This window comes from Athene cunicularia, assembly GCF_003259725.1.
Source record: "Athene cunicularia isolate RWA chromosome 2 unlocalized genomic scaffold, athCun1 chr2_part1, whole genome shotgun sequence".
NCBI classification, from domain to species: Eukaryota; Metazoa; Chordata; class Aves; order Strigiformes; family Strigidae; genus Athene; species Athene cunicularia.
The window spans coordinates 18,460,671-18,475,718 of NW_020799095.1; the positions used below are offsets into that span (position 1 = coordinate 18,460,671).

General features: G+C 37.3%; 1 protein-coding gene across 3 annotated transcripts in view; it reads left to right on the top strand.

Moving 5' to 3' along the window:
- Window positions 1-263: 263 nt before the first annotated feature.
- Window positions 264-15,048, top strand: part of FAM126A (family with sequence similarity 126 member A) — a 50,191-nt gene continuing 35,406 nt past the window's right edge. The window contains exon 1 of one of the 3 annotated variants that reach the window (XM_026842870.1): window positions 264-420. The gene's annotated coding sequence lies outside the window, so the exon portion shown is untranslated. Of the gene's footprint in view, window positions 421-1,131; window positions 1,216-3,863; window positions 3,886-15,048 lie in introns of those variants that run through there. The other 2 variants (XM_026842869.1, XM_026842871.1) reach the window with 2 other exon arrangements.

A 15,048-nucleotide genomic window follows, 5' to 3' on the forward strand; every position in this document is an offset into this window, starting at 1 on the left:
CCTGGAGAAGGCGGCCGGGGGTGCGGACGGCCGGCTGCGGGCGAGACAAAGGAGCTGCTCCCGCCCGTCTCCCGGAGCAGGGGCAGGCAGCGCGGTGCCTAGCAGCAGACTGCCCGCTCCCGGGGCGCCTGTGCCTGCTCGCGGGAGGATTTGGGGTATAGTTTAGTGGCGCGCTTGGAAATACGTTCATTCTAACCCATCTCTTCTCTAGGTCTTTTTTTCCCTGCCGCGTTGACTTCGGTGTCCGCGGGTAGGGATGCGAGAGGTGGCAGCAACAGTTACAATTGCCGAGAGTTTGCGGTTGAGGTTTGCAAGTAGGAAGTGCCGCAGACTGCAGGGGGGTGTGCCGGTGTAGGCTTCGTTATTTCACTTCATGCACGTTAAAGTGAAGGAACTTCCCACGTGCTTTGTGTTTTAAAGGTAATGGTAACAGCCGAGGTAATGCTCGTGGACTTGCCTTGTTCCCTGTAATCCTGAAAGCCATCACGTCTGTTTGCTGTCCAACTGAATTCTGCCTCTGTCCCGAAAAAGCCTTATGCTCACAAGAAAAAGATTTGTGTTCTCGAAGATTATTAAGTCTTGTTAGCGTTGATCTTTCATAATGTTTAATATACACTGCTGGTGCGTGAGAGTATGACTACAGAAGAATAAAATATGAAAGTTTTAAAGTTGGGTTTTTTTTTAAGTGATTGCTGTTAGATTTGTTAGCTGCAAATTCAGGTTTGGTTATTAGGTTTTCTTTTTAAAGGCAACTTGAATAAATGACACTACAAAGAAGCAAAAAGCAGTTCTCTTTAGCGAAGTGTAGAGTGACCATGGCAATTGCTTTTCATTGCGTCTGGAAGACGTTTCTGCAGTTTTTCCTTCCAATAATGCAGCTAGATGCTATAGTGTCTTCTCAGAAGTTTGTGCTTTTCACAGAATGCCTTCCTCTATGCCAGTGCCTTGCTTTTGTTGCCCTCTCCACCTTGCAACAAGTTCTTTTATGTTGTGAAAAGTGGTGGTGTAAACCTTGGTCAAATTAGCTTCCAATCTATTTTACTTTCACTGGTGAAATACTTCTGGTAAGTGTAATGTACTTTGAAGGTGAGTTTTAGATCCATCATATTTGGACATATTTTTTTCTTCCAGAGTAAGAAGACAGTATGAAAATACTACTTTTGAAATGCAAAACTCGGCTGGTTCTCTTCTGTGATAATCTCTTTGCGAGATGAGGTACTTTTAACAGGCCTTTTATCAGAGGGGTGACAGTTTTGAGGAAGTTCAGTATTGCTTTGGATCATTTATTAACTGTAGCAATTCAGTGTTGAGCTGTTCTAAAGGTGCAAGTTAAATCTATTCAGAATGCTTCTTACAAGGAGAAAGGCTTTCACAGGCAGAATCGCATTGAACTTCTGCCATAGTCTCCTGAATTGGGAAGGTTTTCTTTCACTTGAGAGAGTCTGTGGTAGACATGTTCACAGGCATAGCTGGGTAGTTAAGTCACTTGGATTCTAATTTTGCAAGGACTTGTATCACAAACAAGCATGTGCGTGAGATATTGCAAGGCTAGGCACTACAAATGGTATGTGTCATCTATATTTTACTTAGCACAATGGAGCTGGCCCGAAGCTGAGAGAAGAGCCCATTCACTGCCGCATATGTTATGACTGTATCAAACCTAATAGTAAGTCACTGAGTTAAAGTCTAAATTCTTTGTATGTGTTAGTGTAAAACTCCACTGTCTTGAATCTTTTCTATATGCTCACATGAGGAAATATATTTTCATTAAATTCTGCCTTAAGGTAAATGTTAGGTTCTTTCTTAACTTGTCACTGACTTTCGCACATGCAATGTGAAAATCACCTCCTTCATTCTGGAGACTTATATTGTTAGTTATCAAATGTTGACCAATGTCTGGCTATTTGGATTAGAAAATAAACATACTCTTTATGGCCTGATGTGACACCATTTTGTTTCAGGTTGTGTGGAAGATGCATAGTTTGAGAAATCTTCATGATTTGTAAAAGTCACAGTTCCCAGGCTTTCCTTTGGGACTAAGAGCCTGTGGAGTACTCTTTATGTTTGAGACTTTCAAATGAAACTTTCATGAGGCTCAAATGTTCATGTTGATGAGAATATTAAAATGCATAGCACTTGGACTCTAAAGAAAGTTCGCCTGGGCATTCCACAAGCATACAAAGCCTATATCGGGAACAGCTTAGACTTAAATCCATTAGGTTGATCACCAGGTCAGGTTTCATTCCCAAGCTGTCACTTAGACAAATGCACTCTCTGTGTAACCTGGCGTGCTTCCTCCCTTACAAACTCAAGGTTGGATATGAAGCTCATGCTTAAGTCTGCCATAGGGTTTGTGCTGGTAGTTTTGTTAGTGTAACTGGAGATCATGCCTATGAATCACTGCACTTGTGTGTTACTTGCAGCATCACCAGTTACTGAGCACTCAGTCTTCTAGGAGCAATATGCATGAAGTTTAAGCAGGATATCCTGTCATGCTGTGTAAGAAACGAGAAGCCTGATGATATGACCTTCACTGTGTGTCGTCTTTGAAGTTAGGAAGACTAGAGTCTGAACCTTTTATGCTTTGGAAAAACTGAAGTCTGCAAATTTCTATTTATTTTCTGAGGTGTAATAGCTCGGTGACTGAAGTGGCGGCTCTGTGTAATCTCTAAGACTTCTTCCATGGTATTATCAAAATATGATGTGCTTAAACCCTGCATTTTATATGCAGTGTTTTTCAGTGTGTTGCTTTGTACTTGGTAGGATGTACCTGCAAATATTTATTGTTTTACTGGCATCTGATAATTTTCCTGCTCAACAAAATGACAGTTTTTGGTTTGTCAATGCTGTGCTGTTTAATTATGCAAGTATAAAAACCTCCCACCTTAATTAGAATGGTAGGCATGATATCTTTTCTTTAAATCTATATTTTCTTTCTTTTCTAGAAAAAAGGGCCACTATGGCAGTTCATTGCCCTCAGTTACCAGAATTGAAATGATGGCATATTGAATACACATTTAGGAGTGGAGAATGTATTGGAATCAAAACATTTTTATATTAGCATCAGTAATTAGAAACTTAAACTGGATTAATTTATTTGAAATGCTTCTTGAGGTAATCTTGGAAGACAATAATAAAGTGGTGTCAGGATAAGGACTTAAATTTGTCAGATCAGTGCCATTAAAGACAAGGAGCACTAAAATACGAAAATGTTTTGAATGTGTAGCAATTGCTGCAAGGCCATGTTTGAAGTTTCCAGGCTGCTCAAGCTCTGCATGCCATTAAAATGTTTTATTAGCTTCTGCATTGATCAGAATCTTCTGTATACTCTATAATGTATAAGTGTGTGCACACACTTTTAAGGTGAAGAACCTCTGTATGCTCTCAAGATTTTCTTTATAGACTGACACTTAAAAATGTTTGAAGTTATTTGAATATGGTGGTAAAAGTTAAAAAGTTTTCCATGAAGTTAAGGGGTGAAATGCTTCTGCATTTGTTTAAGTAAATCATGAGGTTTCTATCAGAATTTGTGCTGGAACTTTGTTAGCATGAAAACTCAAATACTCATGGATTAGATTTAAAAAAACTTCCACAACAACAACATCTGAAAGATCCAACAACTGTAATAGTTCTCAATTTATAGCACATCTAAAAATAGTGCAGGATATAAAGTGTTTCCTTGTACTTCTGGTGAAACTGTTGTGAAGCCTTTGTCCTAATTAGGACCATGTTCAATACCAGCTGAATAAAAATAGAATGTCGGCTTAGTCTGGGAGGGCAACTGTTATTTACAGTGATTTCTTTAGACTCATCCCCACATGAACTTACATGCTCTGGGAACAACTGGGAAGGTAGTGAATGAAAGCAGTATAATTTACAGCCCAAGTGAGTACTGAAATTGTCTGAATGTGATTCTTCCTTGTCATTGCCGTTCCAGAAATGGGAGGATGTTGGTGTATTTGTGTGATGAATTAAGGGCTCTGTTTATAAGGCTTCAGTGTATCTTCTAAGTAGTGTACAAATGTAATGCAAGTGGGTTCGATAAACAGTTGTTACCAGGAGTATTATTTACTAGAACTGGAATCAATAAAGCATGCGGAATTTAGACAGATACTTAATCATCATCACTCTTCTGTATGGAGAATGCCATGAAAAGCGAGGGTGTACATGAAAACATTTATTAGCTTATTTTAAATGGCCAGCATTGCTGAAGAATCATCTGATTATTGAGAGGAAGGCTGGAAATGGATTATCACTCCAAAACAGATGTATGTGTTCTTCTATCTCTAACTTCTGATGATATGAAATGCTGTGCAGCAATCAAAGCATAACAAATAAATTTAGGTAAAAGCAATACCAACTGAGTAGTAAAACACGCCTATTGCTGATGCAAAAGCTGCTAAGTATTTGTATTCCATCCTGATTGACATAAGAGCTCTCTCATTCTGACTTAGTGACAGAAACTGCATATTTTGAACACTTTTGATATCTATTAAAGATGGCTCTCTTGGGTAAGAGATAAGATATCCTTTACAGTTTTGTTAGTTTTTTCTATTTGGAGGCTAACCTTTAATTAAAAATAGCATAATGTGCTCTGAAACGGCACTGGATACTAATTAACTCACTTTGGTGCTTAGAGCCATGCTGTCTCCTAAGGTTTCCTGCTGTTTGCACTGGATAAATATTTATGCTTCAGCAAGACATTAACTTCAGCCTGATGAATAGTGCATACAACTTTAGTATTTTTGTTAATACTAAACACCATGATTCAGTACTGTTACTATATTTTATTGCAATCTTTTTTTTAGAAAGGGGGGAAGAAGCCTGTTATGCTTTAAATAGGTGGTAGAGAATTAAGTCTAATACTTAATAATGAAGGTGTCTAGCAGTTGTGAGTATTGTACGGAAGCTAGTGCTGGATAACATAAGGTCTTCATGAGTGTCTGGTTAATGGACAAGGCTGTACTGTATCTTTGTGGGTTGTCTTTATGTACTTGAATCCTGATCTCGTATGTAAAGACAATTGTTTTATATGTTTAAGTCTTTTTAATCCTACAGTATTAAAGGAAATTACTCCAATATGTGTAAAAGCATTAAGTTGGACCTATTAAATATGAGAAAAATGCATTTAACAGGTTTTTAATGCCAGCCATCATCTCTGAAAATTAGGATACAGTGGATATTTTCAAACAGTCTATTGTGTAAGACATCCTGGATATATTACAGTAGCATCTCTCTGAGGAAGTGGGTTATAGGATCTTCAGGTACAAAAATGAAAAGTTTTTTCCCCCCGTAACACTCCTTCTCAGTGTTTGCTGACTGAAGAAAATTGTGTTACTCTTTCAGAGTTGAAGTTGGTTGCAAAATCAGACTGCAATATCATATATTTTGTGTTAGGCTGATGAAAAGAAAAGTTTTTGAAAGCATGGGGAGGAGTGATATTAGGGAATTCCTTGGCTCTTGGTACTTGGAGTTAAAGCAACAATTTTATATTCCTTGCAGTAACTTTACACTGGATTTTGCTGTTTAAATTCTGAGTATTCTCCTACGGTTTGTGGTTAGTAGCACATCTGGCTGAACCTATTATTGTCTTCTCAGTTAAAATAATATTTCTCTTACTGGCTTGGTTTAGGTTGTGCCAGAATACCTATCTGCTTCACGTCACATGCTGTGGACATGCTACTGCTTTTCCTCAGTTAGAGCTTTTAGGCTCAATAAGCTGTAGTCTTTCCACTCACATATCATGCTCCTAATTATATGGACTCCGTATGTCAGATCTAGAAAGACTAGTAGGCTCCTGCGGTTTTTTTTCCTGCTTTGAACTAAATTCCCAGTGTAGCATCCAGAGGAGCAGGTGAGAGGCTTTTGACAGTAATCTGCGCACCCTCTTACACATGCATTCTGTAGCTTTGCCAGTGCTGGTATATTTACTGATTCCTGCCTGTCTTGAAAGAATGTGATTTACATTTAATTGTAAAGCTGAGGAAAACAAAAATATCAAGTTTTTTTTTCCCCCCCTCCCTGTTTTCTCAGCAGCATTTTGTATCTGCTGTAAATGATGGGTATTTTCACCACAGTGGTGTGATGAGACACTATACTTCAGACAATCAAATTTGTCATGTTACTAAGTGAAACACAACAAAGGAAACATCTGTTTTGTGGTGTACTTGATGATACTGCTTGATGGATAGGGATTCTGTTGTTTCAGCTAGAATTGGTTGAAGTTTTGTTGAATTTCCAGTAATGTGTGCAAATATAGTAGAACTACTCTTCCAGCACTTTTGCGTCATGATAGAGTTTGGCTGAGTAGATTTGCAATCTCAACTACTTTTGTTTGCCGTAGTAACTTTTGTTTGGCATACATATTTTCAATACCATTCCTTTTGTCTTACGCTAAAATTTAAGTGTTTGAAGCATATGCATTTGCACTGGTTACCGAGAGTTCTTACTAGAATGTAATGGTTATTTGTGCAGTGATGTTTTATGCCAAACTGTTGTTGATGGCAAGCTGTAGCTGTACAGGGAAAACTGGTAAGGATTTTTCCACCTGAAACTTAACGTAATCGGAAAAGATCTCTAAACTGTGCAGTTCCTTTGCATGCATTCATTCATTCATTCATTCTTTAAGGGAGCAATGAATATTTTTGGTTTGTTCCCATTTTACTGGTATTTAAAAGTATCTTAGATGTTTTGTCCTATTCTGGCAAAAAAGTAGATGATAGTTCACCTGTGTTCACAGAGTTGCAACAATCCAGTGAAACAAGTGACGAGAAATAACTTAACTATTGACAACTGCTTTTTGGTGTGGTAAAATACAAGTCCTGTATAAATTCAGTAGCAGAAGTTGGATGTGGGTATACTTGAAGACAAGGCAAGAAGGAACACCTGGAAGGTCTCTGCTTGTACAGTAAACAGAGGAACTGACAAAAGTGTAAATAGAAGTTAACTGGGTGATGAAACAGGAACCGAATGATGCCACATTTTACCCTTCAACAGGTTTCTTACATGTGTCTGCTGATTTTAAATTACAGCTGTATGATCTTTTTGTGTTGTGGAATTAATCCCCACCCCTCTCCCAAATGTCATACTGTTTGTAAAGTGGCTGTTCAATGAGATAATATTTTTTTTCCTCTCATAGTGATACAGCTTGCTTTGTTCTTGGTTCGTTGCAACTCTGCTTTCCTATGGATACGACAGTTTTTACAAACATAACATGTTGCTTCCTGGGCTTGTTAAGCTGTATTGATTTCATTCAGCTCTAGTTCATTTGAGTCCACTGTGTCCCAAATATATGTGTTGTCAGGGACCAATTTCCGTGTATTGTCATGACTGCATCTGCCGTTCAGGTGACTTTTCCATTGTCACTTGTAAGCAGAATACACTAAATCAAGTTTCAAGTTCATAGACTTCAGCTTATTATAGAAACAAACTTTGACTATTTTGTTTTTAGGCTACAGATATACTTGTCAGGCTCTAAATAATGAAGTCTGTGCTTCAAACCAGGGCTTTAAATTTGTAACTGAGTATTGAAGTACCCCTTGCTTAGTCTGGAAGTGCTAGATATGTAGGTCTTGAAGAATGCACTTAGAAATCAGGCCTGTCTTGAGCAGAAGACATCTTGGGGTTTAATGAGAATGCAAAGAAACAGGAAAAGAAAATGAATGCATGCTCTGCTATTTTTTTAATCTTAAACTGTTTTGTGCTATCTAAGTGATAGTGATATAAATTATTTAGAAACTTTCTCTTGTTATGGCTTTGGAACAACAGCAGATTACTTTGTGTTACCATTTACCCTGAAAATCTGCATGTGAGTTCCTCAAACAAGAGTCACTCTAGAACCTGTGTAACTTAAGTTTAATTAGATTTATATTTCTTTCTTGGAATAATTAATATTCTGAGCTTTAGATGCTTTCATGAAGTAGGAAATTTTTACTTGAGGTTTTTAATTGAATATGAATTCAACCTAAATTAATACACCCTGCAATGTAAGACAATTAACACCGTTTTTCTGCTTTGTCATTATTATGCTTTGGGGATTGGACTTTTTTTTTTTTTTAAAATTACAATACAGAGCAAGACATAGAGAGTAGTAAATTGTCTGAGACTTCAAGTTGCACGCGTTTTATACTACAGCATTCAAATTATATGTGGCAAGAGAGCGTTTTATGTGTTGGTTTTTATCTTTTCTGAATGAGACAGAAGTGTAGGTTCTGCTGTTACTTTTTTAAAGTTTTAGTTAAAGAAGTTGTGTTTTTCTGTTGCTTATAAAGTATGTAAAATACACAAAGTTGTTCTTAGGTGCTCTGAAATGTTTTTCAAATTAATATGTCCAGTCTTGTATAACAGGCTTGGGGGAGGGGCAGGCAGGGATGAGGAAGAATGAGAAAACTGCTATGGAGAGATAGACCATATTTTTCCTGAAGCTGTTTAACACAGCATTATGAGCATGTATTGATGAGTCATTTCAATTCTGTAACTTAACAGGGAGCAATTGCCAACCACTTAAAGCAAACTAAATCCCAAGATTGTTTTCAGTATTTATGTACCCCTCCTCTAAAAAATGCACCTTCATTTAGCTTTTTTCTGTTAAAATGAGCTGCTAAAACATATATCAATAGACCACCATAAATATCTCTTTGCTATAAAATCTGTGGTGTATTCCTAATAGCAAGGTTCCTGCTTTCATGATCTTTGGGGAGATGGTAGAATAGTATACTGGAGACAATATATAGCAAACACTAAGTTATGCTAATGCTGCTGCATTGGTAGAGTTAGGGTGATAGGATGTATCATAATGCTCATTTAAAATAAACGCTCTGGAGTAAAAGTAAAATCAGACCCTTCCATTAAAGTCGTATTTGATCACATCTGATGGTATTACACTATATTGTACATCTACCCTGGGTAAACGCACCATAATGGCTATTCTTGGAGTGTACTAAGTTCTTTAGAGTCTGTTTCTGGGACATCCAAATCGTTGGCCTATCCCAGGATTTATGCCAAAAACATGAGTTCATGCTTGTTTCAAGTATAATGTGTTGGACTTCCTTCTGAAGCACCTGTAACTTTTGCAATCTAATTATCAGTTTGTGAAGCTCCCTGCATTTTGTGGAGGCAGAAGGAAGATTCATTTGAAATGAAGTCCCAAGAGCTGCTACAAAATATCTTTTTCATGGGGCTTGTGTTAGTATCTTCTGAAGGCAGTTTCTGGCTTCCAGATAAGCATCTTTGCCTTTCAGATTATAAGAGGTGCAGATACTTCGAATGGGGTTAGAAGTAGGCAGAATCTCACAAAATCTCATTCTCAGCCAATGGAGTTGGGAAATTTTGTTACATTCTTAATGTTGCTACTAGAAAGTAGAAGGTGAATAGTATTAAAAATGAGCAGGCTCTTCACCTTCCAGACTCCTGTCCCTACTTTGTGAGCTGAGTCTTTTTCGTACGAAGTCACTGCTAAACTACTTGTCAGATGAATGCTTCTCTGCTTGCTCTAGCTGAAACTACATGCTGTAATGGTAGAAGGTGTTGGAACTGTGACTTTAACAGTTGATGCTCAGAGGTCAACTACAGCCTCTGCTCCATTCTCCACGTGCTTTTTAGTGCAGCATCTGCTTATACATGCTTTACACTGAGAGTCTTTTCAACAGCTGAATTACCTGACACCTTTCTCTTTGATATGTAGCTGCAAATTCTGAACAAACTCTTAACTTGACTTGCAATTTTCACTTAGAGAGGAAATAAGCTTGCAGCAGACTTCACAAACATTTAGATTAAATGAATAACTGCTAGTACAGGTATACTATAGTAGCACTGAAGTTTGAGGAGGCCAGCAACTAGATGTCACTGCACTGCTAGCAAAATAATGCTCTGTGCTCTTGAAGAGACCATTGGCTCGTTCAGGACTTGGGTGCAACACTGAAATGAGAACTGCAACATAATTATTCTCTCTGCATAGTTTATTCTATTTCACCAGTTTAAATTTGTCTTTGGGAAAGGGAAACTGCCTGATTTCATAGGGATGTAGTGCACATTTGGCTTAGGGAAAATAGGGTGCATGAGAATGGTGTTTGCCTTGTTTAGGGTTCTGTAGAGAATATTTCTTATAGGTGGATAACTTCTGTAGCACTTTTCCCTTATAGAAGTGGTAAGAGCACTGTCATGTACTGTAGTATTGCCTGCTTGTAGATGCTTTTGACAGAAGTTACAGGAGTGCTGATGCATAGAAAACACAAAATTTCTAAAGCTTTCTAGTTTGTTTTTATCAGAGCATGAAGACGACACCTTTATTTTAATACTATGGTATTTTGTGGCTAAAGAAAAACTGGAAAACCTATGTGAATTAGGTCACTTTTGTAGTATTAGCACGCTGTTCCCTTTTACACATTTCTTGTCATTTCAGTTATGTCTCTTTAAGCTTATGGTTGTACTCATTTTAATGTTACTTTAAATTGTATTTCCTTATGATGCATATAGTTATTACCTTGATTTTTCTTTGTGTATGTTAAACTGTTAGCTATATTAATCCAAAGTAATTAAGAACATACTTTAAGACAAGATTTTTCAACTACATTTATTTTGTGTAAGGCTAGGCTGTTTATATCTGTCCTTAAAAATGTAATAAGATGCTTGCATGGAGTAAAACAAAAGAGGAAGCAAGTATATTTTAACCTGCTAAGAAAAACTGTTTGGAAAGTAATAGTTCTTTATTTTTTTCATTTACATAATGAATGTAACTATTGGTGTATTACAGATGGTAGAAAAAAAGTTAACACTTGAGATTATACTGCAAATTAAATATTTTGAAAGAGAGTAGGGCTTCTGCAAGCTGGAGTATGGGATATAGCCAGAATAAGTTGGCTTACAAGTGGTCTGTTTTAACTGACTGCAGTTACCAGCATGGCAGTTGTGCAGAAGGCAGCAAGGAAGAAATAGTAAAGTAGGATTAAAAAAAAAAAATAAAATTCAAGCTATGGAAGTTACTTCATCTTACTTCAGTTTGGCACTGTACTGCTAGGGCTGCTTTTGTACTGCTTTAACAGTATAAATCTGACTGAGTATGGCTTGTATAAATTCAAGTGAATGTATCAACGTGCAATCTCCTATCTTGGTGAGTTGTTTACCTGGCATGAGTCATTTCATTGTCTTGAAAGAGTTATCCCCTTGCTAGAAAAGGGCAAGTACAAGGTTAGTTGCGTACAAAGGTGGTTTGTAATTGTTGTTTGCCAATCTTAAATTGAGCAAATCTAATTGCCAGAAGTCAAAGATCAGGATTAAAATAATCAAAAGCCTATGCTTACAGGGATCCTACTTTCCACTCAAGACTTTTCAGAAAACTTTTATCATGAATATTCTGGGTCGTGTATACACATGACTATTTGTCAGCATTGTAAATGGCATTATAATCTCAACTGTAGGTCTGTGTGGGTTTTTGTTTTGTTTTGTTTTTCCCTATTGACAGAATCGAAAGGTTGTAGTATGCTGTTATAGTTTAATATGTCAAGTATTTATGTATTGGTTTCTGGGCTGCAAAACTTCAGTATTCTGTGGTGCTGGATCCTTTGCACAAGAAACAACTGCAATAAGACAGTCATTTATAGTTTCTATACAGTCTAGTTAATGTACTCTTTCGTTCTCTACAGTCTAGTTAATGTACTCTTTCGTTCTTTAGAGTAACTAATTTTTTTTTTCCTTACTTGGTGTCATCAAAACTGAATTGATGTCTGTTGCCTGTGACTGAATATCATTAAACTTATGATTTTAAAAATTTGTAATTTGCATTCAGGAAGACTTTTCCATTTGATGGGCAAGTATCTATCACCTTGTCATATCCCAGCTGTAAACTGTTCAATAACCATACGTGCACATGATCAGGAAATCTTATTTAAATCTATATCATGGAAGAGTCCATTGACCCATGACTCTTCAAGACTGACATTCCACATTGTGATTTAAAGTGTAAGCTGTAAATAAGGTAGTTTCTTCTAGCACTGATGGGAGGTGGGGAGGAAGGGGGAGCAGGGAAGCAGCAAAACTGACAAACACCCTTGACAGTATGAATTTAGATTTGACTGCAGTTTCAGTTCCTAAGGTTTAGTAACCTTTACAAACCACGGGGAACACATGTTCAATACCATTATCTTTGTGTGGGTACACTACCATACTTGTGAAGAAGACTGCAGTAATGACCATACTGAATCAGAGCAGTATTTCTGAAACCTCATTGTCTAACAGCGGCTGTTAATAGAGTCTTAAAAAGGAACTGGGAGGGTAAGCCAGAAGAGTGTTCTGGGGGAGTAACATCTGACTTGAACTGTCTGAACTGGAAGAAGTGCCTTATATATTTAGTGGCTGTGGATGGATTCTTCCAGGAATGTGTCCAGACTTCTTAGACTTCTTTTTTTCTGTGCATTTATGTAAAGTTCTTGGACTTGGGACTCAGTGCATACTTTCTTCACATTGTTTTTATTAACTCCTTCTGTTTGTTTTGAACCTGTCACCTATAGGTTCACTTAATGCTTGTTAGTTCTCTTGTTAGAAGACTCTAAACAGCCATCTCTTGTCGCTTCAGGAATTTACTTGTGCCCGAGTCAGTGACGCTTGGTGCACTGTAGCTATCTTGTTGACACTGCTGGATTTTACACTGAGGATATCAAATATTCTCTGATAATTGCTATTGTGTGTTTGAGCACTGCTTGCATTGTGTATTCGAATAGAGCATGTGACTGTTTCAGGCTTAGCACTCTGGGGAGTTTGTTTCTTTGTGCAAGTTTGAAAAATGTCAAGAAGTCAGACCTGGCTTTTGTGGTTTCTAAAACTTGCCAGAGTGTTTTTTGGAGTCCATAGTAGCATCAGTTTCTTTTTGCAAGAGACTTCAAATGATTTTCTACCCATTACTGCACCTACAACTATCTGTTTGTACAAGATATTTGACCATATTAAAAACTGAATTGTAAATGGTATCACTAGAATGAATTTTGCATTAACATCAGGAGAACACATTCTCTTATTTGGCAATTCAATCAAGAATATACTTGCCTGAGTGCCGTTTCCTGTTCTGAGGCTTACCAAGGATTGTGTCTTTCTCTGAAATAAGTTGAGAGATAAAAGGGTTCAGCGATGTGAATTTTAAGTGTAGACTGTAGTCCTTCAGTGAACTTGATGTATGATGTAGAGCTGACTAAAAAGTATTTAACACTGCTTCAAATGGTAATAAAAGTTCAGTCCTAATTGGCCCTTCCCTACCTTAGTATACAAACTACTACAGAATACAAGATCATCATGTACCAGGAACTTGATCTCTCGTGGGTCTGGTACATCCGAACAGAATGCCTACAAGTTTACTTTGTTCCTCTTCTGGGATGAGTTGACAAGTTTGGCTGGTGCTTCATAAAAATCTTAACTTCCTGGTCCATGTTTCCCCATAGGCTAAAAAAAAAATAAAATTCTTAGCAAATAGTACAAACTTCCAAGCAGATACTTTTCAGATTAGGTAAGGACACAGTATATGCTTTCCCTCTTCTTGCAGCAATTCCCAGAGGATGGGACTTGAGCCGTTTTTGGCTCCTGATTTTGTTTTTTCCAACTCTGTGACTTCCGCTAGCAAATGCCTGATACTGTGGGTCCAGAAGGTCAGTTCTGCAGAACTCAAGAGTTCATTCTTCATCCAAGTCCAGCCTCCTTGTACTTAATCCAGATTTCATTTACACACATGCATTCTGTGGATTACTTCTACAAAGGCTGGGTAGCTGTGAAAAATAGGAAGGCCACCTATTGTGAGAATTTCTTTTTAAAGAACAACCTGCTCATGTATTTTCTGTGATTTCATTCAAGGCTATGATTTAATATTATTGTTTTTTAAAAGTCTTGAGTGACAGGTATGAAAAACTGAAGGTATTAAAGTAGATGGATCTATTACTAAGTTTGCCAGAGAATACATCTTAATTCATCTTGTCTTGCTCGCCACCAGCTTAGTGCATAGCAACTTTCTTTCCCTTCTATTAAAAACAGCAAGCTTGTAAGTTCCTGTTGTATTTGTGCTGTAATGGAAACAGGAATGGTCTCTGTAGAGACTTTGTAGAAGTCTCTTCTGAGCAAGACTTGCTTTCATCAGATAAACTTGCTTCATGTCTTATTCCAGTTGTTCTAATCATCCTGAAACAAAGAAAAATATCGGTATTTCCTACGTAAGAAGAGTTTTATTATAGTGTTAGAATAGAACAAGATCAATTTACAGCTCTAGGAGGCTGCTTATTACTTGGAAACAAATCCACAGAACAGTCTTACCACAAGCTGTATCAAAACAGATTGTAGACTTTGAGTGGAATGTAAGTTAGACTTATTCTCCTCTTGTTGATATTAGAGTGCAAGTTGCATATATTCTAGGGTTCCAGTGTTAGAGATTAGTAAGGGCTTGAAGTATGCTTACTTTAAATAGATGTTCTATTAAGAAAGCTAATTTATTAATTTTTGCTTGGTATAATTTGTATTTTTTGCTGCTAATCCAAGTTGAGAGTCTTGTGGAAAATACTCCGAAGTGTTTTAAACTCCCAAAGCATAAACACACAGATAAACTTGCCATGTGTTAGTTGGGCTGCAGTAGCTATGCATGCTTTCATCATGTGGCAAATGTGAACTAATGTGATAGGACCTGCAGTGAAGGAGTGTCACATGAAGTTCCTTTACTTCATGTATGACATAAGCTCAGAAGATATATGTGTCTAATAAAAGTGCAACAGACATGTGACAACCTGAGTATTACTGAGATGCATCACACAAAATTTTGTGGTATCATTTGAATCTTTGAGACTTCTTCCTCTTTACTGCAACTGTTTTCTACCAGGATATCCAGATGACTCTGCTTCTTAATCTTTTGGAATGAAGAGCATGGGGATGTTTGAAGCTGCTTGTTAGTTTTAGTCAAAGTATTGTTTGATTTGTGGGGACAAAACCAATTTGTTTTTAAAGAAATTTTCAAACTCCACTCATCTGAACTCTTTGCAAGGACTTAAGAGGAAGACACCAAGGAGAAAAGTCTATTCAAAGGAAATT